General features: G+C 39.7%; 1 protein-coding gene across 1 annotated transcript in view; it reads left to right on the top strand.

Annotated features, from left to right (window-relative positions):
- Window positions 1-26,508, top strand: part of DRGX (dorsal root ganglia homeobox) — a 44,318-nt gene that overhangs the window by 17,126 nt on the left and 684 nt on the right. The gene's annotated exons all lie outside the window — the stretch shown is intronic.

Raw genomic sequence — 26,508 nt, 5'->3', positions numbered from 1 at the left:
TGTCCTTCCAGAGTCCTTATTTGTTTACCACCCCACTCCTAAGTACCTACTGACCTTGTGATTTCCTTTGATTACTCAAGTGACCCCAATGTTAGTTCAAAGAGTTCAGTACCTTGAATGCAGTACCCAATCCAGGCTGCCCATTTTGGGTAGAACTTTTCTCTCTTGTTCATCCATTAAAATGTGTCTTTCCTGTGTTTCAGTTCTAGCTAGATGACTCAGTACATTGATACTAAGATGTCCATGTTGCCCTCCTAGTAACTTATGCCTTTTAAAAGGGGACAAGTAGAGACATAATGCCTTAACTCAAAAGGATGACTTTCTGCTGTTGGGGGATTTGACACTGTGGTTTATTGTTGGATTAGATATTAAAGATGAGTAAAAAGAAAGGGAGAAAACGTCTTTGTTTTTCATCAGTATTTCCAGAGATCGGCGATTTTGTTTGTTTGATTGCTCTTTTCACTGATGCTGATTAATCTCCCTTAAGATCTGCTCTTCATTGGCATAACCTTTGAAAATCCAGCCCCTGCTCTTTTTGTGCTGCGCCCAGAGGCATTGCCTACTCTGCCTATGCGTAAAGGTGGACCTCGCCGTGCCATCCTACAAAATTCCCCTGGGTTTGACCGTTATAGATTGAAGAGGCGATGGGTCTGTCAAGACAGTAGCTGAGTCTATCTGACCAGTGCCTAAGAATGAGGAGCATCATGACCAGGAAGACTAACAATTCTGGGGGGTAGGACACAGGGCTGCTGTTGGCACTAATGACAACTAGAATGACCTATAGTCATCTGACTCATTGGGTGGGTTGGGAAACTTGACTCATGCACTGGCCAGCAAATGAACAGGGGGAAAAGAAACCCACACAGATCAATCACTTCTCTCCTTGGTGATTGTTTTCACGTGTGCCCTGGAAACCTTTGCAAAAAACACTGGCAGAGTCCAAGAATTTCCTTGTGGTTTAAAATATATGAGCTTGGTAGTTATGTCCTAAATAATGTCCAAATATTTAATACTCAATTGTTTTGTGGTACTTGTGGGGTTTGCTCTGTGACTATTTTATTACTCATTCTACCCACTTCCTTTCATTCTCTCAGGCTTCCCCCAACAAGTAGGAATTTAGTCTTTTTAACCTCTACTCTACCTAAGAATAGTGAGCAGATTTTCCTAGATCTTTATTTCGATGCCCAGAGCCAGATCTAATTTTTATACTACAGTCCACATTTACTAATTCTTCTTCGGATTACTTCAGTTTCCGCTAATGGACTTCCTAAACAATTTTTACTGATAGTGATGATGATAATAATAATACTAGTCTCTACAGCAGCACATAAATAATCACTGATGGTAGTGTTTACAAAAAGGTAGGTTTACAAAGTGTGCTTTTTATTCTTAATCTCATTTAATCCTCTCAATAATCCTATGGGATAAATGCTATAGGTATAACACTCCCATTTTACAGATGAGGAAATTAAGGCTCAGAGAAATTTAGCAACTCATCTATGAGGGCAATTAGGTGGCACAGCAAATAACAGCATGGACCCTGAGTCAGGAAAACCTGAGTCCAGATATAGCCCAGACATTTACATTTAATGTGTGACCCTGGGCAAGTCACTTAACTTCTGTCTGTCTCAGGTTCCTCACCTGTAAAATAAGGATAATAATGGCACCCATCTCCCAGTGTTGTTGTGAGGGTCAAATAAAAAAAATTTGTAAAGTACTTTGCAAACCTTAAGGAGCTATATAAATGCTAGTAATTAATAGTATTATTACCTATGGATATATATGGTAGCAGTTAGGTGGTGCCATAGTGCAGAGCACTGGCCCTGGAGTTAGGAAGACTCATCTTCTTGAGTTCAAATCCAGCCTCATATACTTACTGGCTGTGTGATGCTGCGCAAGTCACTTAACCCTGTTTGCCTCAGTTTCCTCATCTGTAAAGTAAACTGGAGAAGGAAGTGGCAAAACACTCCAGTATCTTTGCCAAGAAAAGCCCAAATGAGGTTAAAGAATTGGATGTGACTGAAAAATGACTGAACAACATATATCCATACACATATGGATATGTGTGTATATGTGTGCATATACACACACATATATGTATGTCTACGTGTATACATATACATTTATGCATATATGTATACATATATGTATATATAGTCAGAAGCAGAATTTGACCCCAGGTCTAACTGAATTCTAGGTCTAGTGAACACCATGAAAGGCATATGGAAGGTTGGACTACCCCAAAGGCCTGTTTGTCTAGCAGCTTATAGGTAGCTTCCTCTATTTTTGAGAAGGGAGGAAGAAAGCAATCATAAAAGTTCACTCACAATTATATTAATATAATGTATTTCACAAGTGACTTGTTTTTGGTCACCCATGTAGTAAAAGAAAAACAGATTTGAGCCCAGGTCTTTTGATTCATAGTCCCACGCTCTTTTCATGACACCAAACTGCTTTCCTAGCTGGTTGGCCACCAATTTTACCTTGTGCTTCACTGCTCACCTTGTACCAAGTGGCAGCACATGGAGGCTTCATCCTGCCCTGGAAGTCCTACCCTGACAAGCTCCACCCACTGTCTTGGCATTATGGGAATTTGATCCTCCTCATTAGAAAGAGAGTGTATGATTTTGGGACAAGAGGTAGTATGACCTTAAAGTATGACCCTTCTCTGACACATTCTTTTTCCTTATCCATAGAGATGACTTTAGCAATATAGCAGTTTCTTTCCAACCTTCATAATAGACCCTTTCTCCCAATCTTACCTCCTTCCTCTCTTTTATTTCTCATCCTAGGAGACTGAGATCAGGTAAAAATCAAAGGATCAAACTCCAAGATATTATGGGCTACCTGAGCTGAAGTAAATATTTAAAGCTGGAGATTGAAAGGGCTTCTTTCTATTAATTTCACCACCATTTTTGCTGACTTTTGAACTTGCAATCATGTACTTGGTTAATTTAGGGTGCCACCCTCTGTTGTGAGCAAGCTCCGGACAGGGAGAGCTATCCATGGTGGGATGGGCAGCCTCTGGAGGTAGCGATTTTCCTCTCGCTGGAGTTTTTTTAATGTTGTAGAGGAGATATGAGTTGGACAAAATTACCTCAGAGACCTCTTTCAAACCCTGAGAGTCTGTGAACATCTTAGATGGAGTTGGGTCTTATTAACTTGAAAGAATGACTTTCTGATGTTGGTGCATTTTAGACTATGGCTTGTGTTTACCAACACCTTTCTTCTAGTTACTATGCCCTCTCTTTCCTTCTGGAATAGCCACCCCTAATAGGGGTCTGACAAAGGTCCAGGTATCACTGGAACCCATACATAAGCGTAAGAAGTAGAAAGGGATTGAGCCTTGGGGGGAGGCTCCCACTTTCTGGTAGCTGAGAGTCAGGAGCATTTCAATAATTGATGTGGTGAAGATGATGGAAGAGAGAGAGAGAGATCTTGCTTTGCCTCACCTATCTACCCTAAATGCCCCCAAAGAGAGCACCCTAGGCTTTGAAAAAAAAAGCACACCTGAGGTTTTCTAGATAAATAACAAAATTTTTTAAAGGCCATGAAAATATGGTCACACAGCAGTGAGATGTTGGTCAAGTAGAGCGCCTCTCTTTTAGTGGTATCAGAAAGCTCCTGGAAAAGGTAAACTCAGCAGCCTCTTTGTGTTTTTGTGACATAGAAGTCATAATATTTGATAATGTATAGTAGGAAGAACCAAACTCAAGTTCATTGCTTGGTATAGAGCCTTGAATAGAACAGGCACTAGACCTTTCAGAGCCTCAGTTTCCTTAACTGTAAAATGGGAGGGATTTGGACTGGATGACCTCTAAGGTTTCTTCCAGATTCTTCTATTCAATATTCAAAGTAAAGCCAATAGAAAAATGAATCTGGTTGTAGGGGCAGAGGGTGTATTATTACATGCACTTAATGGAGTTTTCTGTGTCAAGGAAATACAAGGAGGTTCATTGATCCTTCTTAGGGGGAGAGACTTTACCACAACCCTCATTCATTGGTTAGGGCCAGGCTTTCATGGTCTTGGTGCTTAGAGACTGACTTTTAGTATCGACAAGTTGGGGTCCCCTCTGAACACTGGCCATTCCTCAGAGTGGGGAGGTGGGGCATGAGGAACCATGTAGCAAATTTTGAGGGACAGATTAGGTAGATTGGAAATCTGGGATGATTCAGGCAACTGGAGCCCCAGAGTATATATATTTTTCCAAGTCCCATCAAAGTGTTCAGAATTAAGAAAAACACTAACAATAACTCCCATGCATATGGTAATTTTTAGTTTATAAAATATTTTTTACTTATAACAACCCTATGAAACAAATAGTAGGGCAAGTAATATTATTCCCATTTTACAGATAAGGAAAACTGAGTTTAAGCTACTTCTGGTTATACAGATAGTAAATGTCAGAGCTAGGGTTTAAATCTAGGTCTCTTAACTGTCAGTACAATATATTTCTACCGTACCAAGTCCTTTATTATTTTATCATACTGCTTTTAGCTAGGACTAATGCCTGTGGCAAAAAATCCTATAATGCTTCTTGCTATTGCTTTTATAGTCCATTCTCTATTTCCTTACTAATGGAGGTGAACAATAAGTAGCACAGAAAATTCAAAGGGCAGAGAATCCAAAAATCACTTTTGTTTGACTTTGGAATCCATGATGAAACTCTGGTTTCTTGCTTCCCCTCATAACCAGCAGAACTGGCATCCTTGATTTTGCCTTTCTTAGGATAATTTGATTAATTTGCATTATCTGATGAATTCCAGCTGAAAAGGGATGCAGGGTGGTCCAGTGGAAAGTGCACTAAATTTGGAGTCTCACATCTGAATGAAAACCTCTGCTCTATCACTTATTGCCTTTGTGAATTTGGGCAACGTATTTAACTTTTCTGGGCCTCAGTTTCCTCATCTGTAAAATGAAGAGTTGTACTAGATGATCTCTAAGGCCTGTTCTAGCTCCAAGTCCAAGGAACAAAATAAAGGCATTGTGAATAATCCACAAAGTACATAATTAATGTGTGGCTAACTGATTCTTGACTCTTTATGGGCCAGTTTGGGGCCCTGATGGGCATCAAGGAAGAGAGCACTTCTCTTATTAGCTCACACTCTCCCATTCTGAAGCCACTCTCTCTCAAAACTTACCAAACCCATCAGGCTATGCTTTTTGGAAATTTAATCTGTCTCAGTTTGGGAGCACCATAGCAGAGTTAAAGAAATCAGACTTGCTATGGCAGCAGAGGTCAAGACTAAACCTATCGGGAAGCCTGACTAGTCGTTCTAGTTAACCTTTTGTCTTTTCACTCCCACCCTTGTGTTCTTCCTCTTCCTGGGTGGCTAAACTGTTCCCTGGTGGAAACCAGCTAAGGGTCCATTCAGTAGATAAAGGTTGCTAAAGGGATTTAAGAAACTCACTGTCTCTGCCCAAGGACTGACTCAAGGAATATCGCACTTGGGACCTTTAAGAAACAAGGTAGAATGGTAGATAGAAGAGTGGACCTAGGGTCAGGAAGCCCAGGGTTCAAATTCCACCTCAGATACTTGCTATGTGACCCTGAGCAAATAAATCTCTTAGCCTCTTTGTGACTCAGTTTCCTCATCTGTAAAATGGGGATAAGAATAGCACCTACCTCACAGGGTTGTGAAGATAAAATGAAATAAACTATCTGCAGCTCTTAGCAAACCTTAAAACATTCTAATAAGGTCAACTGTTATTACTCTTATTTCACTAGTCCTGAGCAATCTGTCCTAATAGGGCTGGGTTGATATGTAACTAAACATTTAAGGGGAGAGTCAGGATAGGGGTAATACCAAACTGAGAGCTGACATGCCTGATCCCAAAAGACTGTGTCTGCAGAGGAGAAATGAGGCAATTGTTTAGCCAAGTCAAGCCATTTAAATACTTATACAAGAAATATCCAAATAGATGAGACCAAGGTATGTATTCTTTTCTTTAATTATGCAGAAAATTATTTCATTTTCACTTTGCCTGTGTAGACCTAGCCTCCATCTAATCATGTTATTTTCAAAGGGGAAACTCTGGAATCTAATATGACTCTGGAGTATCTGGAGTCTGCATCCTGCAGAGGAAAATTGACCATTCTATGAACAAGATTTTCAAGAGATGTGGAATAGTTGATAACATTTCTATTAGCAAATTTCTCTACATCCAGTCCACTGCCATTTTAGCCTTGACTTGAATTCCAGCTTCTGTTATTCAATAGATCAGATTGTAGAACCATAGAATGATAGGATTTTAGAATTTAGAAAGGAACTCAGAGGTCATCTGATCCAGTCCAAACCTCAAAAAGATTCCTCTTTATAACACATATGGATCTATTACCTCCTAAGGCAACCCATTCCACTTTCTGATAAGAGTTTTTTCCTTATATGCTACCCATTGTGGCTTTATGAAGCTTTTTCCTGAAATGATTGAAAATATTGCTTTCTTTCTTTGTGCCTCAATAGCTGTTGTCTATACCCCTCACATTTGTAGGTAGCGCAGAGGATAGAGCATGGGACTCAGAGCCAGGAAGACTTGCCTCAGACACTTACCTAACCTTGTGAACCTGGGCAAGTGACTTAGTCTCTTTCAACCTCAATTTCTTCATTTGTAAAATGGGCATAGTAGCAGCACCTACCTTCTAGGTCTGTGGGGATCAAATGAATTAACATTAGTAAAGTGCTTTGTAAACCTTAAAGTGCGATATTAATGCTAGCTATTGTTACTCTTAGATATCTCCCATTCCCAGTCCAAAGGAGATGTACCGCTTTCTGAGGGCCAGGCCTTTTGTCTTCCCATTGATAATTGTCGTGTTCTCTCCCCTTCTCTTGATCTATATCCAAACAAAAGAGATTAGCTTTTTTTCCCTACTGATGCTTTTAAACAGGTAGGTCTCAGAAATTCGCTCCCTAAAGCTGGCACGTACAGTCTCGTGATTACATTATTTTATTATCGAACCTTTCATGGAAACACTCAAATAGAAAGACAACAAGATGCTAGATTCTGCTATGTTGATGGTTTGAGTAACAATAATGTGTGCCCAGAGGGAAAAAAGAAGACGTTCAGAGCACAAAGAATTTTCCAAACACTGCCTTAATGGATGGCACCGTGTGCACAATTCATTAATACGGAGGAGGTTATTAATGGGCATAAACAGGGATCTCTGGTTTGCAGTGGAAGTGCTTGGCCACAGGGCAAGTGAGAACAGATCTGAAGGCTGCTTCCAGAAGAAGCTCTCCGCCTGTTACATTTAGTCTCAGCTTCCTCTAACCTGTGATCCATAGTGCAGGGGATAAGGAGGAAAATAATTACAGTTGCCAGGGAATGACTTTCATAATTCACTCCTGGCTCCACTTCTTGTGAGTTATAGCCCCTATTCTCCCTCCATTTGTGGAGCACTGCTGTGCCATTGATAGAAAAGTGCTATCACGTCATATATCAAAGCCCATCTTTCCCAAGTAGACAGATAGGCAGTTTGCCTGGGTTGCTTGCTCTCACAGTTTCGGCTGTGAGCATTTTATGAGGACTTCATCATATGGTGTCAGATGCAGACATGGAGATGTCGCTGGACGGAGAGACTGAAGCAGTGCGTGAAGGGAAAGGAAAATGGAAGTGGGATGTTTCAAGACCCTTCTGAATAGAATTATGAGAGCTAATATTAATATTTCACTTCACGTATACAATTTTATTTGATCCTCACAACGGTTCTGTGAAGTAGGTAGCTCAAGGGTAATTATTCCCAGTTTTCAAAAGAAAGAAGAAGAAGGTCAGTGAGGTTACCCAAAGTCACATGATCAGTCAATGGTAAAGCCAATGTTTACACTCAGGGTACCTGACTCTTAAGTTCAGTGCTCTTTCCATCACACTCTGTGGTATTGGATCCAGTCCTGTATGTTCTCTTTATAAATAAAAAAATTGTTAAGTGCTCACTAAGTGCTAAATGGGCACAGTGGATAGAGTGCTGGGCCCTGGAGTCAGGAGGACCTGAGTTCAAATTCGGCCTCAGAAACAAACTAGCTGTGTAACCCTGGGCAAGTCACATAACCCTGTTTGCCTCAGTTTCCTCATCTGTAAAAAATGAGCTGGAGAATGAAATGGCAAAACTACTTTACCCAGAAAACCCCAAATGGGGTCATCAGAGTTGGACATGACTGAACATGTAGCCCCCTAAATGCTGGGGCTACAAATATAGAAGCGAAGAAAATGTTTGTCCTCAATGAGTTTACATTCTAAGGGGGAGACAACACATTCATGAGCATAATGGTGGATGAGGGGTATACTTTGTTATGGAAACTTGATGGGATGCCAAGTGGAACCATAGGACAATAGATGGATTCCATCTAACCTAGTAGATTGATGCTATTTCCTTTCCATGAATAATGATAAAATTGATTTGATTATGTTTCTGGAATTGGCAACAAGGAGCAGGGCAGGCCAAGGATATGAAGTAGTGGCATGATGGTTGGTGAAGAGTTGTTGACTGAGAAGTGAGTTGAAACTGGCTGGAGCTGAGCTTACATGTAGTGGGTGATGGAGACAACAATTAATCAGGACAGCAGTGCCCTAGGATAAGAGTTTTGGAGATGAGGGGTTAAATCCTCCGGGCCTTGGTTTCTGCTCCTGGCAGCATGGCAGCCTGTCAATAGTTGGCTGGGGAGTATGCTTTGTATTGAAAGGGAAAAATAATCAGGTTGGACTGAATGTTACTAATCCAGCCACAGTAGAAGAAAAACACATTGCCGGTGCTATTATTTAATTTGCTTTTGATTCAATAGAGGTTTATTAGGTTTCTATTATGTAGAAGGCACTGTGCTAGGTGCTAGTGATAAAAGATATAAGTCAAGAATAGGTTTCCATTTTCAAGGAGCTCATGTTTTCAGTGGAAATAGATAAATTCAAGATGATTTAAGGATGGAGAAATCATTAGCAACCATAGACATCTGGAAGAGCTTCATTGAGGAATTGACACCTGACTTGAGCCTTCAAGGAAGCCCAGCAACTTAAGAGGTGGAAGTGAGGAATAAGTGAATTCTAGGCCTGGGTGAAAAAGTGGGAGATGGAATACCGAGTTGATGTAACAACTAGGAGGCCAGTCTGGTTGGAATGAAGAGTGCGTGAAGGGGTGTGGTGAAATAAGTCTGCAAAGCCTGAAGACATCTTGTTTAGACTGGTGATTATAAAATATTTTGTCAGTTGTATGGAGGACAGATCACAGAGGAAAGGGACGGGAAACAGAGAGACCAATTAGGAGGCTATTGAATGATTCAGTTGAGAGCTGGTGAGCACCTGAACTAGGTAGGGTGATTGTAATGTGAGTGGAGGGGAGGGTATGGGTGCAAAAAGTGTTGGGGAGTAGGGTTGACAAAACTGGGCAACTGATTGGAAATGGAAGGCTTGGGGGCAATGGAAGGAATTGAGGACGACTCTGAGGTTTTGAAACTGGGCAACTGAAAGGATGGCGCTACTTTGAAAAGAGGCTAGAAGTCTGGAGGAGAGGAAGATTTAGGAGGAAGATAATGAGTTCTGTTTTGGACATATTAAATTTAAGATGCCTCTGGGCCATCTATGTGGAGATGGCTTGCTCTGTGAAATGAAGGGGTTGGGCTAGTTGGCCTCTCAGCTTCCTTCCAATCTAAATCTATGGGAGAGAACAGTGCTGGATACAGAGATAAGGGAGTCATCTGCATGGAAATGGAAATTGAACTGATAGGAACTGATAAGGTCATTGAGAAAGAGTGGGGGTGGGGAGAGAGAGAGAGAGAGAGAGAGAGAGAGGGACAAAGAGAGAGACAGAGAGAGACAGAGAGAGACAGAGACAGAGAGAGAGACAGAGAGACAGACAAAGAGACAGAGAGAAGAGGGACCAGGACAGAGGACGCAGATGATGATTCAATAAAGGATTCTGAAGAGTGATCAGATTAGTGGAGAACCAAGAAAGAATGACATGAAAAGCGACTATCAAAATGTTTAAAACTACAGAAAGGTGAAAGGTAAATCCTGAGAAAGGCCATTCCACTCAACAATCAACAAATCTAAGACATTGTTAGTAAGAGAGAAGTTTCAGTTGATGGTGGAGGCCTAAGTCAGATGGTGAAGGATGAGGAAGTAGGTTTGGTTTTCTTAGACTAGTATTAGAAGCTAGGTATATCTCCTTATTTTGTTGCCTCTTCTATAAAATACTAATTTTCTTCTTTCTGAAGCAGTCTCCAGGCTTTCAAGGGCGCAACTGAATCTTCAATATATAAAACCAATAATGTACAAGGGAGTCCGTGGTATGGTGGAAAAGAGTGATGAATTTGGGGTCAAAGGACCTGCCACTTTACCTGTGTGACTCTGGGCAAGTCTTGTAAACTCTCTTGTCCTAAGTTTCTTCATCTGTAAAATGAAGAGATTGGAGTAGCTGACTTTTAAGGTCTCTTCCAGCAGGAAATTGATGAATATGACTATAGACCTCCTAATAATAATAATAACAACAACAACAACACCTAGCACTTACATAATACTTTAAAATTCATAAAACACTATAAATATTATCTCTTTTATTCTTATAACCACTCTAAGAAGTAGGTGTTATTATTATCCCCATTTAACAGATGAAGAAACTGAGGCAGACAACAGTTAAATAACTTGCCCAGAGTCACACAGCTTTTAAATGTTTGAGGACAGATTTGAACTCAGGTCTTTTCTGACTCCAAGTCAGGGGCTTCATGTACTGGGCCACTCAGCTGTCTAGTTGACAACTTATGCCTTCAAGGATGTCTGAGTAGGTTATAGAGGTAGCTAGATGACTCAGTGGATAGAGCTCCAGGTCTAGAGACAGAAAGACCTCAGTTCGAATCTGGCCTCTGACACTTACTAGCTGTGTGTCTCTGGGCATGTCATTTAACCTCTGTTTGCCTCCATTTCCTCATCTATAAAATGGGGAATAATGATGGCACATGCCTTTCAGAGCTGTTGTGAGGATTAAATGAGATAATAGTTGTAAAGCCCTTAGCACAGTGCCTGGCACATAATAAGCACTCTGTAAATGGTAGCTATTATTATCATTATTATTCAGTGGTAGTACAAATGATCATCATTTGGATAAGTAGGTTCATGGATTCCTATGGGGCCAGTTGGCTCAGTTGGTTGGAAGTCAAAAAGGTGATGAGATGCTGAGTAGACCAGTTTTGTGGGCTCAGTCTTCAGCAGGAGATGGTAGCTAGATTGATGAAAACTGTTCCAGTCCCAAACAATCTAAAACTCGTGTCCTACTGATGATGGGTCAATGGTGCCTTCTGTATATGTGAGAAAAGGACTGAAGCCTATAACATGTCAGAACTAGAAGGAAACTTGGAGAGTGTCCAGGATTTCTTCTATCCACCCATTGGCTATTTTATAGATGAGGACACAGGCCCAGGAAGAAGTGAAGTGACTTTTTGAGGTGACCGAGCCAGGACTGGAACCCAGGATCTTTCCACAATTACCTCTACCTCTACTTTCAGTTATCCTGTTTATAGAAATCTTTACAGGAAACTTGGTGGGATTATTCAGCTTTCAAAGTCCCATTTCCCTCTCCATAAGCCATTTCCTATGGGTACTGATGTATTTGCCCTTCCTACTAATCAATGGGGCACTGGAGTGTGTGGAGCTGAGTCTGGCAGATTTCTTGTGGGTACTTGGAGGCAGAGAAGGATCTCAGCTATTTTTGAGAGAGCTGGGTTTAGGTAGAGAGTGTTGCAGCTTGTGGATGGCTTGACGAGGTCTAATTATAATATATTTGACCTGTCAGACTGATAATGCTTTGTCATTGCCAGAGAAACACTCTGCCCCTCTGGATGTCAATGTCCTTTGTATTGACTGTAACTAAGTATTATTTAGATGGGACTGTGTAGAACCTGAATAACCTAACTCTTCTGGTATAAGACTCTGTTGTACATAAACAGCACATGTTTTTATAAGCAACTTTCCACTCTATAAAATCATGTCTATATAAACATGGGCTGAGCAGACACACAGCATTCCTGGTAAGTCTAGTAAATGTTTTTTGGCATTCTGGCATCGTGCTGACTGCACTTCTGGCTGATTGACCAAATGCTTCACCTTGCAACCAGTTGCTGGGGTGTTGACCAGAAACAGTCTTGCTCCTAAAGGAGAGAAAAGAATTGAAAAAAAAAAGAAAAAAGAAAATAAAAGCACCAAATTGCCTGACAGATAGACACAAGTGGCTTTGTTTGGCCTTTGTTTAATGGAAAATCAAGTTAACTTCGTTCTGGCATCCAAAAATCTGTGACTTAAAATATTTTGGGCTTTCTTGAATCTTCCCTCCCAAACACTGGTTTCTGTGAAATGAAGGGGATTTGGGGTTGTGACCTAGAGAGAGAGATTAATATAAAAAACAAAACAAAACAAAACAAAACAAAACAAAAACAACTATTGAGCCAAAAAGAAAAAAAAAATTTAAAAATCAAATAGTTCAGTGTCTGCAACCTCACTTATTTGCTTTCTTTCACTTCATCTGAACATTAAGACAAGATAACCATGCAAAAGAGTTCCGTTTGTAACCAAAATTGTGGTTGAAGTGCCTTTGCAATTAAAATGTGCTATCTGCAGAGATAAGACAGAGCTAATTTAATTTTTCCTGTCAGTCTCTGTAGTAGATCAATTAAACTGCCAAGTAGATCAAATATTTCAGACTGTATTTATTACATTAAGTATTTATGTTCAGGCTGAGCCTTTAAAGCATGATGTCATATAGGAATGTAGGGGCTTTAGATCAATTCAGCAGAATTTGCTGTAACTTAATGGAAATCTAATTGTGTGTTTTAATTTAGTATCAAGGAGGTAGCATGTTCTCAAAGCAAACCAATTCACTGACTGCTTTTGAAACGTAAGATGGGATTGTTCTTCCTTTTCCAGACCCCTTTGGTGTTTGAATCTGTTGACTGTGGAGGATGGAATGAATTTCATAGCTATTTTAAAAATGCATATGCCAATCTGTTAGGCAGGCACTCTGCAAGTATTTGAAACTCTTCAGAACCCATAGAAATGGGATCTAGACAAAGCAGTTCATGGGGTAATGATACATGATGTGTCCAGATCTGCACATTTGCTAACTCAACAGTTATAGGTAATACACAATTTGATGTTTGACTAGAAGTCTTAGATTGATGCTGAAGATTGATGCATATTTTATTCCTTACCAACTATTGAGGGACTCAATCCCAAAGGATAGAGTTTATTCCCACTTGCTCTACAGGATAGAATAAAAAGGAGGGATTGTTAAAAGTTCTTATTGCTTTCCTATAGAGATTCCACATCTGATTTTTGTAAATTCAAAGATGGGATGTGAAGATTTCATGTCAATTGCTTCTGCTAAATGAACTGATGGAATGAATATGGCATTACTTTTAGGTGAAAGAGATTCATTCATTGGAGGAACAATTGTAGCTGCAAATGGGGGTGTTGTATTATGTGCCTTGTGTGTTTCTAAGGATGTAGTAGGTGCCCAGTTGGTACCTGTGGAACTAAACTGAATTAGGAATGGAGACTAGGTCACAGATTTTTGGGTGCCATTCCCTCTTCACCTGCTTTTTAATTGTGTGGAAATTTACTATCCTCATTTTGACCTTATAGATTTGGCTAAGGTGAAACAGATATAAGAATTCATGCAGAGAAAGAGGATGATGAAGAATTATTGTGATCCTAGTTTCTCAGGTTTTTTGTTACAAGTGAAAAAAAAGAGTTCTTTACCATTTACTACATGTGGGGCACAAATATATACTCTTACTGTGTCATTTGACTTATGGCTTAATGAAGGCTACTGCTAAATCTGATGCCAGCAAAAAGTATATGTGCATTATATGATCATGAGAAACTTTAGAAACCAATAGAAGGGTGAGTCTTAGGTTAGTCAACAAGCATTTATTAAGTCCCTACTATTTGTCAGGCACTATGATAAATGCTAAGGATACCAAGAAAGACCAAATAAAGTCCCTGTCCTCATGAATCTAACATTTTAATGGGAGAGACAATACATAAACAACTATGTACAAAAAAGATATATGCAGGATAAATTGGGGATAAAAAAAGAGGTAAGGTACAAGTGGTAAGGGGGATCCAGAAAAACTTCTTGCAGAAGGTGGTATTTTAGCTGAATCTTAAAGGAAGCCAGGGAAGTGAAGAGATGGAGATGAGGAGGGAGAGAATTTCAGACATGAAAGAGAGTCAGTGAAGATGCACGGGGAAAGATGGAGTATGTTGTTCGAGGATCAATAGGAAGGCTAGCATTGTTAGATTGTAGAGTATTTGGAGGAGAGTAAGGTATAAGAAGACTGGAAAGGTAGAAAAGGGCCAGGTTATGAAGGGTTTTAAAAACCAAACAGGGGATTTTATCCTTTAAAAATTTGTTATGTGTAGCTAAAAGGCAAAATCACAAAATAACTACAACCATAAAGCAATGAGTAGTCATCACATGTGAACTATTCCATTTGGTCACACCAGCACTGTCAGGAGCTTGGCCTCCATATATATTGGATGGCAGTATGGTAATATAGTCACATGAGGACTACTGTGTTCTAATATTGTAACACCCCTTTTATTTTCCATTGTCAAAGGATGGGGATTCAAAAAAGGAAAGAGAATGGAGTTTGTTAGGTGTGTCAGTGAGTTTGACTTTGAAAAATGGTGAAATTCTGGAATCTATTTTTAAAGAGATAGCTAGTGAACATCTGGAAAGGAAATAATGATCATAAAAAAAAACAAGATGGCATCAAAAACAGGTCATGCTAGCCTCAGGATTCTTTGGCTTTTTAATGTAGTAGTCCTCTTTGGTAGTCTGGTGAAACTGATGGACCCCTTCTTATAATAGTATTTTTAAATGAATAAAATAAAATATATATTACAAAGGAAATTAATTCTATTGAAATGTAGTTGGAATATTGTAAAAAAATAAGTTAATGGTCCCCAAGTTAAGAATATTTATCCTAAATTAAGCTTATATTTTTTGGCTAGGGTTATTAATTCTATTGATCAGGAAAATTCCATAGATATAGCTTACCTGGATTTTACCAAGGCATCTGACAGAGCTTCCCATGCCATTCTTGTAGAAAAGATGGACATATACAGGCTACAGAATAGTATAATGAGGCAGATTTGGAACTAGTTAAATGGCCAGATCCAAAGAATAGTCATTAATGGTTAGATGTCAATATCGAAGGAGTTCTCCAGTGAAATTTTTGCTTGGTCGTGTGGAATTTGACATTTTCAAAATCAATGTCTGGATAGACGCATAGGTGGTATGCTTATCAGATTCCAAATGACCCAAAACTAGGAGGTTATAGCTACCATACTGGTTAACAGAATCAAGATCCAAAGATCCAAGATATTAGCAGGCTAGAACATTGGGCTGAATCAATGAGATGAAAGTCTCATTGGGAAGTGATTTAATATGCCCTGGTCAGACTATAGGGCCATTCAAGTCTGGGTACCACTTAGACATAAACTGATGAGCATCTAGAGGAGGGTAATAATGATCATGCTAATGGTACAAAGAAACAATAGAGATGTACCACATTATTGTTGGCCATAAAAATTTAGCAAACATGACATAACAGAATAGCAGCAGGATAGTGATTTGTCCCAGAACCTTTCCTATGTCAATTCCATTGGAAAAAAAGGAATGATTTTTAAATAGTAGTAGTTACTACTGCTGTTACAACAACAACAAACAAGAGTAAGAACAACAACTACTACTATTACTATTACCACCACTACCACCACCACTGCTATTACTACCACTACTACTACCACCACCACCATCATCACCACCACCACCACCCTTTAACTATTCCCATTTACACAGAATTGTAAATATTGCAAAGCACTTTATACATGACTCAACCCCCCCATGTTTGTGTCATATTTGAGCCACAAACTAAATTGAGAAGGTTTATTTTTTGGGGGACACATGATGGCTATTTTCAAGTTTTTGAAGGGATTAGTTTTGGTTTACTTGACCCCAGAAGACAGAAATAACAATGGGTGGAAGTTACATCAGTTCAAGATTGATGTAAGAAAAATTCCCAACAGTTGGCTCAATCCCAAGTTGGAATGGACTACTCTAGGATAGAGTGGGTTCCTCCATCACTGGAGGTCTTCAAGGAAAGGCTGCATGACCATTTGTTGGGTATGCTATAAGGCAGAAGTGTCAAACTCACACCCCTCCATCAAAACTCTGAGTGCTATAGCAGAACCAGATTGAAATAAAAATAAAATACAACATAGATAATGTGACTGTATGGTTTTCCAAGTCAACATGTTGCTCTAGTTCCATTTTAGATTGACACCACTTCTTCAGGGAGAGCCTTGTTCTTGTCACAGTTAAGCTAAATGGTCTCTGAGTTCTCTTCTAATTCTGAGATATTAGTATGAGTTTTCCAGGTAACAAAATTCTATCCCTTTAAATGTCCCAATTAAAAAAAAAGACAATTTCTGTTGGGAATATTTCTAAAATGTATTATGAGCTACTCTGCTGTCTAAAATAGGGTACTCATAACTTTTTAAAAATGAACTAGCCATCATTATGAATATAAAACTGCATACTCTTAGAACTGAAAGGACCCTCAGAGATCATTTAGTTCAATCCCTACTTGACACATGAGTTCCTTCTATAAGGAGTCATCTAGTCTTCACTTATCCTATCTGATGATGGAAAACTTAGCACCTATAATTTTTAGAAAAATTTCCCACTTTCAAGTGAAAATTTACTATCCTATAACTTTTACTGGTTGGTCCCATTTCTGGCCTCTGTGGCCAAGCAGAAAATGCTCAATTCTTCTTTGACATGGTAGCCTTTTAAGTATTTGAAAGTTGTGATCATATTCTTTCTAAGATCTTTTCTTCTCCAGGCTAAACATCTCCAATTTTCCTTTAACCAGACCTTGGCATGCTTTTGAGTTACTGCAATATCCTGGTCTGCCTTGAACTCCTAAAATGTGGTACCTTAAAATGAACACAACATTTCAGATATGGTTTGGCTAGGGTAGATCACAGCAAGATGGTCACACCCTTCATTATTTATACTATTCTTCTATTAATACTTCTATTAATAAGATCTCCCTCACCCTTCTTGTTTTTTGTTACCAAATCACACAATTGACTCATGTAGCATCTATTATCATACTACCCTCTCAGAGTGTTGACTTTGGGAGCTATTGGTGGCTCTAGGGATATTTGCCTCTACACTAAATGACCCTAGATTGCTTCTGTCATTCTTGTGCATCTTTTTATAGTTCTTCTGTCACTTTCCTTTTTGTCTCTGTTCCCTAGCAGCTCTTCCCCACACCTCTATTTTGCTGCTTCTACTTTGTTGTAAATAGGGAGGCAAGATAACCAACACAGTTAGAATTGTGTCTTTAGAAAGAAGAGTCAATAATCTCTGTGTGAGGGCCTGAGGAGATTTTCCATGAGCAAAGTGTATGTAACTCATAGAAAGCATATAAACCTTGTGGCATTTATTTTGACTGCTGAGAGCCCTATTTTATTCATTAATTTATTTAATGTGGATTAGATGCATGGTACTAAGCTAGTTGTTTGTTATTTTGTATCTTTTCTGGTTCTTTAGTCAAGTTAACAAATATTTAATAAATATTTACTATGTGATAAGAGCTGCAGATACAAATAAAATCAGAAAGATAATCTCTACCCTCAATGAGCTTCCATTCTAATGGTGGAAGACAAGCCATGAAAGCAATCTGAAAAGGGGTGAAAGGGGAAGCTTATTGGAGAAAGTCCAGAGTGAGGAGTGGAGCCTGGAGAGGAATGAAAACATGGCTGGCCTGGGAACTTTCCTTAACATAGAGGTTCTAGGAGGAATGGACCAATCAGAGCAAAGGGCTGCAGAAGGTGGGGTGAACTTTGGCGGGTGGAGAGAAGGCTACAGTGGCATGATGGAAAAAGTTAGGAGTGCAGACCAGAGAGGAATGAGAACCAAGTATTTGAGATACTTGAACTCATTGGATAAGTATGGCATTACTATCCATGATTTGAGATTGCTTAGTATAAAGAATTTATTTAGGTGACTCATGTTGGTAGGAGTCAGTTTAGTTTTGAGAAGTATTTTAAAATGTTCCTTTGCTAGGACAATCCCAGAACATGTTTGTGTTAACAAAAACAAAACCTAAAAACTGATCTCTTTAAATGTAGAAAGCGTTTCACACATTTGGCAGAAGTTAGGTCAAGTTGGACAACAGCTCAGGACAACATAGTTTAGAGCTGGACAATGTCTTAGAGATCATCTAACTGTGCTCCTCATTATATAGATAAGGAAACTGAGGTCTAGAGATGTCAAGCCTGAGGTCACATGGTTTGTAAATGGTAAGAGATAGGATTCAAACGCAGGTCTCTTGATTCGAGTTTCCATCCTCTTTCTGCTATGCCATGCCATCTTTCAACTCAGAGATTCCAGGATTCTGTGAAATCTATTAGTTGCATTTTAAAGTTATGTCAAGATTTCTGTTGCATTGAGGATACCAGCATTAGGAAAATATTGAAACAAAGCAACCAAAAAAACACTGGTGACTGTAGAAAAGTGGAAGTCACCTTCCTTATCCTTAGAATGTCTTACTTACTGGTTCCTTTGAGAGGCTGTCATATCAAATGTGGTGAATCTTTGGGTTCTCTGTATCATTGCTACCATAGGCAATTCTATATGCTTAATGACCCACCACCAGCAATTCTCTGAGTGTTTTTCAATAGTAGTGATGGATTTAGAATGAATTATCTATATTTTATTTTTAACCAGGTCTCCAGGGGAACAACACCTTGCATTTGGTGAATGAGTGTGGGTGGGAGCAAGGAGTTAATCCTTACATATGTATTTGAGCAAAGTTAACTGGTTCTAATAGGAACTGAAGCCAGGATCAAATGAGTACAAACTTACTTACCACCTATGGTGGGTACTGAAGATGTGTTAGGATTTTGGAGTCTTTGGCACAGAGTTAGGTGGTAACTCTCCACATAATTATTGGGGCAGCTAGCTGGTACAGTGGATAGAGTACCAAGTCTGGAGTTAGGAGGACCTGAGTTCAAAAAGGCCTTAGATGCTTACTAGTTATATGACCCTGGCCAAGTCACTTAACCTCTTTTTGCCCCAGTTTCCTCAACTGTAAAATGTGGCTAATTATACCTTCCCAGGGCTGTTGTGAGGATTTATGAGATAATAATGGTAAAGGGTAGAGTACCCATGCTCAGCACATAGTAAGGACCATATAAATGTTTACTATTGTTATTATTCATTCTGAATAATGTCATGTAAATTAAATTGCTAGGGAAAGTCTTTGTTGTTATTCAGTCATTTTTCAGTAGCTTGTCCAACTCATTTGGGATTTTCTTGGCAAAGATACTAAAATGGTTTGCCATTTCCTTCTCCCCTCATACAGATGAGGAAACTGAGGCAAACAGGGTTAAGTAACTTGCCCAGGGTCACACAGCTAGTAAGTATATGAGGCTGGATTTGAACTCACAAAGATGAGTCTTCCTGACTACAGGCCTAGCACTCCATCTACTGTGCCACCTAGCTGCCCCAGGAAAGGTCTAGACAAGAGAGTTCTGGATCTAGTTATGTTTGCAATAGTCTTCCTTTCCAGGAGAGTTCTTTGTGGAAAATTCACTGACCTCGAATACGCAGGATACCCAGCTCTGATACCTCTACTGTGTAACTGTGGCCAGTTCACTTAATCTCCCAAAGCCTCAGGCTTCTCATCTGTTAAGTGGAGCTAGTATTTCTTTTATTATCTTACCTCATAAGGAAAGTACTTTGTAATCTTTAATGCACCATAACAATGGGAGTTATTGTTGCTGTTTGACAATTATTTGTCACTAATGTAAATAACAGTTGCTACCTGAATTCATGCCTCCCTTATTCTGTACTTTAGAGGATGGTGCTGAGAAGAAAGCTGGGAAGAATAGAAGCTGAAACAGGAAATTTGTTCTTACTATTAGGAGGGTGGTCAGATGAGTTGGAGTGTTCATGCTTAACAACTTCCTGACTCTTTAGAGTTGTTTTGGGCTTCACCATTAAAAAGGAGTATTTATGATGACCTGACTGGCTCACCACAAGATTGCTCATCACCTGAGACCTGATTAGTCAGAATGCTCAGGCAACAGGATTTTTCTATTTGAATTTTCTGTTGAAGTGTGGGTGCCTGATGTGATGTGGGGAGAGGACACTGAAATACTTTAATCTTTAGTTGGGGACTAGGGGTTGGAAGTGTAAGGGTCATAATTCTGAGCTTCATTTCCTCTTGTCCCAGACTGTAGGTGTTGATGTAAAAATTACAGGAGATTAGACAGCAAAAATGCAGCAGGTAATGTGAATTTTCAGAGGGCCCAGATTCCTGTTTCCTTAACATGTCATGCCCTGTGGGATGGGCTGGGAAACAGAAAATACTCTCTTGTATGAGGGAACATGCTTGGAGTGAGTAGTTAGTAAAACAAAGAGTAACTGATATTGATCTATTAAACTTCCCAGGAGATAATGAGCTTTTCACTGGAGATCTTCAAACTGGATGACCACTTGGTATAGGGCTGCCAAGGTCCCTTCCAACTCTAAAATTCTGTATTTTGGTGATTTAGCACTTTGAGAATTAGAAAATGCTTTACAACTATTATATAATTTGATCCTTACAACAACCCAGGGAGGTAGGTGCAATTATTAACCCCATTTTGCAGATGAGGAAAACTGAGGCTCAGGGGAGTTAAATGACTTGTCTAGGGTCACACAGCTAGTACACTCTCAGGCAGAATTTAAACCTATATCTTTCCCATCTTTTCCATAGAAAGGAAAAAAAAATGAAAGGAGATATTTATGCATAACTCTCATTAAGGAACTAGGAGGTGCAAGGATATGTGTGTATCCTCTTCATTACTACAATATGAGAATGTGGTTTTCTTCTATGGGCATGAGCTGCCCATGGAGTGAGAGGAAGTAGGGTATGGGATGGTTCCTGACTTTGTGCCCTCTCTCTTTAAGCACCAGGAGGTGCTGCACAGCAGTCTCCTCCTTCTGGAGGTTCTACCAGGTCACCATGGCCCCTGGGTAAGAACAGCACAGTAGCAGAACACCGTGAGGCTTTGGACATTTGTCTCCTTCTAGAATTGGCAGTTGTATGTAGGAATTTGATAAGATGGCGGAAAGGAATTCCTGTTCTTTTGGTTTCCCCATTGAATCTTTACCTGAGTTCTTTTGACTGGGGGCTGAGAGAGTTTTTTTTTGAGAACAGAAGTTTTCTATAGAAAATTTACCAGAATCATTCCTTCATCTATAAAATGTGGAATTTAGACAGTGGTATGGTAGAATAAACACTGGCACTAGATTCAGAGGACCTGAGTTCAAATCTCCCCTCTGACACTTACTATCTGTGTGGTCTTGTGCAGATCAACTCATCTCTTTGAATCTCAGTTTCCTCATCTGTGAAATGAGTATTTTGGATCAGATGACCTCTGAGGTCCCTTACAGCTCTGGACCTATGAAACTGTATCAGACCCAAGGACTTTCTGAGTTCTGATATTATGAATTAACTTATTTCCTTTTAACCCATTGATTTTATTTTTGAATTGGGCAGTTTATTTATTGGGAATTTCAAGTGTCTGATATAAAGTGTCCTTCTCTGGAGTAGACTCAGGAGAACCTAGCATTTCAGTTAAAAAAAAAAGCCATAATACTTGCCTCCTGCAGGTTATTATGTCAATTACTGAGTCATGGGCCATTTAACTCGTCACTAGCTGCTTGAATGAGAGAGTGCACCCTTGGCTTAGGGGAAAACATCAGCTTGAGATCTGCTGTCACATCCCTTTATGTCAGACGGAGGGATAATACACGGTTTGACCTGAAAGAGAAGGGTCAATTGTTGAATATGCTTTGCAAAGCAGTTGGGGTTAGACGTGATCATCCTGTCTGAAGGAAAACCCGTTTTGGGTTCTCAACCAAGGGAGAGCCCTTTTTTCTGAGGCACTCAAGAGTCACTATTGAGTATTGTCCTGTTTAGACGTGAGGGGAATATTTGGTGTTTTTGCCCTAATTCTCATAACTTACATTTCCCTTTTCCCCTGGTGCAATGCCCCTTCCTCCCCAAAGCCAATCCAGAATACCTATCATTTGGAGCCTGCCCTCCTTGGTTTGGTGTTTTCAGTGCTGCCGTTTGGGCCACCTAGGGCTCTGAATTTGACCTGAAGCAAGACATTTCACTACTGGGGATTTCAGTATTCCTGTCTTTAAAATGGCACAAACGATGAATTGCAGATATTACTGAGAGGCGTCCATTTTACTTCCCAAATTTTGAGATTATTGATTACCCTCTGTCTAAGTATCCTATAACATTTAGACCAGATCACTTTGTTGCTTGGACAAACCTGCTAATTTAATAAGGGGTCCTTGAGCTGATTGTCTCAAATTCCTCCTTTTCCTGCCCCAGCTTCTCCTAGAACAAGATGTAGGAGGTCAGGTTAGGGCTTCAGGGTCTGCCATCCTAAAACGGAATAGAAAAGGTAACTTTCTCCTCCCTCTTCTTCCTTTGTGTTCCCATATTTTATTATTCTGTTTCCTATTCTTTCTGAGAAATGAAATGGTCATTTCTACCCAATTTTTCCATGGGAAAACACTCACATCATAACATCACCCCTTCATTTTCTATCTATTTTCCATATTTCTATTCATTCTATTCATTCATTCGTATTTCAATCTATTCTAAAAGCTTAGAGATAACAGCAGAGAATAAACCATGGAAACTAAACTCTTCAGCTGCCCTGGACGTGAAGCTTGTTGCAGAAGGCAGTGTGTGGCCTTTTGGTTTTGTTCTGCCCTGGGAATGTCTAGTACAAGGGTGGGGAACCTGTGGCCTGGGGGTCACCTGTGGTCCTCTAGGTCCTCAAATGCTACCCTTTGACTGAATCCAAAGGGGATTTGTTCTGTGAAGTTTGGATTTAGTGAAAGGGCCACACTTGAGTCTAGGATATATGGCCAGGTCCCTTCTTTCCCACAAAATAGGTCTACATGCAATCTGTTTGAGGTGAAGAAAGAATTGATCTGGTAACGATCTCCCATGATGTCTATCTAATGAATGTTGTTCATTAGAAATGAGTGTCTACAAATTTTCCCTGACAGATTGTTTGAGTCTGCACATCAGCTACTTTTCCTGTACTGCTCTGAGCAAAAGAAAATTCATGTTGAATTTTAGCTGAAGATACCCAAACAGAGTTCGCATTCCACCTTGCTTTTTCCTTAATGATTGCCTAACTTCTCATTGTCCCAAATAGCCAACATCTCAAAGCAAACTAACTTGTAAGAAAAATGAGGCAAGTTACCGAGGATTGTATCAGATTATCATGTATTTAAAGCTGGGGGGAACCTTGAAGGTCATTGAATCAAACCCCTCTCATTTTATAGATGAGTACACTGAGGACCAGAAAAATTAAGGGATTGTCCAAGGTCACACAGAGTAGTAAATGGCAGAATTGAGATTTGAATACAGATTCTCTGATTAAATCTGTCATGCTTTCCATTGTACCTGTAAGGCTAGTTGATTTAAGACCCATCAAGCATTGGCAAAAGAGATGAAAGGTTTTGCCTATGGTTCTTTAATAAAACGAAACTGTTTAAGAATCCTGATACTTCATTTGGAGTTTAGATGCATATTTTTTTTTGTGTCTTGTCATGACAGGATGAGAAAGGTCCCACAGAGGTTATTTGATTTATATCTAAATCAGGAAAAAGTGCCAACCAACTTTAGAGAAGGATGTTCTGCTACCTTCCTTGCTAATATAGCTCAGGATTCTTATCAGTGTCCTTGTTGCTCAGTCATTTCAGCTGTATTTGACTCTTTGTGACCACATTTGGGGTTCTTTCTGCAAAGATACTAGAGTGGTTTGCCATTTCCTTCTCCAGCCAATTTTACAGATGAGGAAACTGAGGCAAACAGAGTTAAGTGATTTTCCTAGGGTTACACAGCTAGTAAGTGTCTGAGGCCAGATTATAATTCACAAAGCTGAATCTTCCTGATTTCAAGCCCAGCATTCTATCCACCAAGTCATCTAGTGTCCCATCAATGCCCTTATCAAGGGAAAATTATTTTTCATCCTTATTTAAATATTCATTGGTATGGATAAATTAGGCATGGCACTCTCCAAAGGCAGAGAGATGGACTTTAGAATAATAGCACACTTTCACAGCTCATTCAGGTATACACAATATCTTCCATCCAATTATTCTTTGGGGAAGTATGTAAGTTATTTTAAGCCAAATTTTACAGATGGGGAAACTGAGGCTCAGAGAAGTTAAATGTTTTGCTCAGCATCACACAACTTATACATCATACAACTTATACTTATACTAGCTTATTCTCAAGTCTCTCCTAAGTGTAGCTTTTGTATCCTCTCTGCTTTTCCAGGCTGGTCACTCTAGTGCAGCTTCCTTATAGCTTTAAGCTATTCCCTTGCCTGAACCTCAGCAGACAGGAGGCACTTTGGAGTTGTCACCATCAATAATTCAATTCAATTAAAAAACCATTTATTAAGTGACTACTATTTGAACATCATTGTGCTATGGCCTGGATATAAAAGGAGAAGGAAAAAACAGTCTGTACTGTGAAGGAGTATAGATTCTGGGGGTTAGGAGGTGAGGAGGAGGAGGAGGAGGAGGAGGAGGAGGAGGAGGAGATAGAACATGTAGATACATACAAGATTGGGGAAGGAGAAAGTTCAGGAAAGGTTTCCGATGATAGCAGGTGGCAGTTAAATGGAACTTTGGAGAAAGCTAAGGTATTAAAAAAATTTAAAAAAAAAAGCTAAGGGCTCTAAGAGGTGAAGGTGAGGAGGAAGGATATCCCAGGCACAGAGGACAGGTGGTACAAGAGCAATGAGGTGGCATATGGAAGCCCAAATTGAGAGAGCAGCAAATGGGCTTGACAGATCCCGGGAGACAGGCATGGTTTGGTCACATCAAGACCAAACTGAATGTAGGGGGTGGTATTACTCCTCAGGAGTGTATCCTAGGATGCTTAGTATTTCCTAATCTTAGAATTTACTCTGGAGTGGGAATGGTGAATTTGAACAAAATTAGAGATAGAAATTTCCTGAAATCTTAAGCTTTCAGGGTCTGGTTAGGGATGTCTATAGTTCTCAAAATTGAATTAGGGAATTAGGAAGTGAGAACAAGGAGATTGGAACAGTGTTCTCCTAGGGTTATTCATCCTAACCCCTAGAAGGCATCATGTTTTGTGTTATGTGTTTTATACACATTCCTCTACTAGAAATGACCACATTTACCAATTCCAACTGTACCAGAAAGGCCAGTGCCACAGCTCCCCAGTGGCAAAGTGCAGTGGGATCATTATCATCTCTGCTTTGCTGCTGCTGCTGCTACCATTGATTGTATATGAATTACCTGCTGCAGTATTGGTGTCACAAATACTTTATATTTGTTCACAAAACTGCTACTATTTCAGTGAGCATCAAGGATCACTGAACCCTTTAAAAATGTGATGCTAGGAATCCTCAAGCAGATTTAAGATCAGAAAGTGTTCAACCTCGAAAGAATCTTAGAGATCATTGAGTTTAACCCCTTCATTTTTACAGAGAGGGAGACTGAGGCTCAGGGTGGTTAGGTGACTTTCCAAATATTACAGAGATGGTAAGGGACCGAGCTGAGATTTGAACTAATTTTCCTTATTGTCCCTCCTGGTATACATGTTACTTTTAGTTTGTGCATTGAGTAGAGAAGAGGGGAGAAAAGAAATAACAAGGAAAGTATTATATTTTCTATCTGATGGGAAAACTGAGGTCTACAGAAGTTAAGTGATTTGCCTAAGGTAACGCAGATATAAAAGACAAGACTGAGATTTGAATCTGTCTAGAAAGTTACGTTGCCTCTGGTGAATGCATTGCATAGAGAGGAGAGAAGGAAAAAAAAAAGATAAGAAAGAAAGATCATCCTGTCTTTCAGATGGGAAACCTGAGGACTATAAAGATGAAATGACTTGGGCAGCTAGGTGGTGAAGTGGATAGAGAGCCAGCCCTAGAGTCAGGAGGACCTGAGTTCAAACCTGACCTCAGGCACTTACTAGCTGTGTGACTGTGGGCAAGTCACTTAACCCCAATTGCCTCCAAGAAAAAAAAAAGATGAAATGACTTGGCCAAGACCACAGGGCTATGGTGGATCTCATGATTTAGTTGTAGTATAATTGGACACACATAAGTTGGCCATTTGACCCTAGAGAAGTTTTTTTTTTCCAAATTGGGGTGCAAACTTATATTCTGGATATAGCACTGGCAGTTTAACTTTCCCCATCCTGGTTTCCATCAGTGACTGAAGAAGGGCAGTTGACCTTCTCTCATCCATCTGCTTAAACAGCTCCAAAAGGAGTTGAAGTGCCAGTGCCCATAGCTGCTGCTTAAGCAGGAGGCTGGGGAAAGGTCTGCTGAGAGCAGCATTGTCCATGGGGTCAATATACATACATGTCAAGACATCAGAAAAA

Source organism: Vombatus ursinus, unplaced genomic scaffold (assembly GCF_900497805.2).
Source record: "Vombatus ursinus unplaced genomic scaffold, bare-nosed wombat genome assembly UNPS02000749.1, whole genome shotgun sequence".
Classification (NCBI taxonomy): domain Eukaryota; kingdom Metazoa; phylum Chordata; class Mammalia; order Diprotodontia; family Vombatidae; genus Vombatus; species Vombatus ursinus.
Note: the sequence above shows the minus strand (reverse complement) of the source record. Positions and strands in the feature narration are given on the sequence as shown.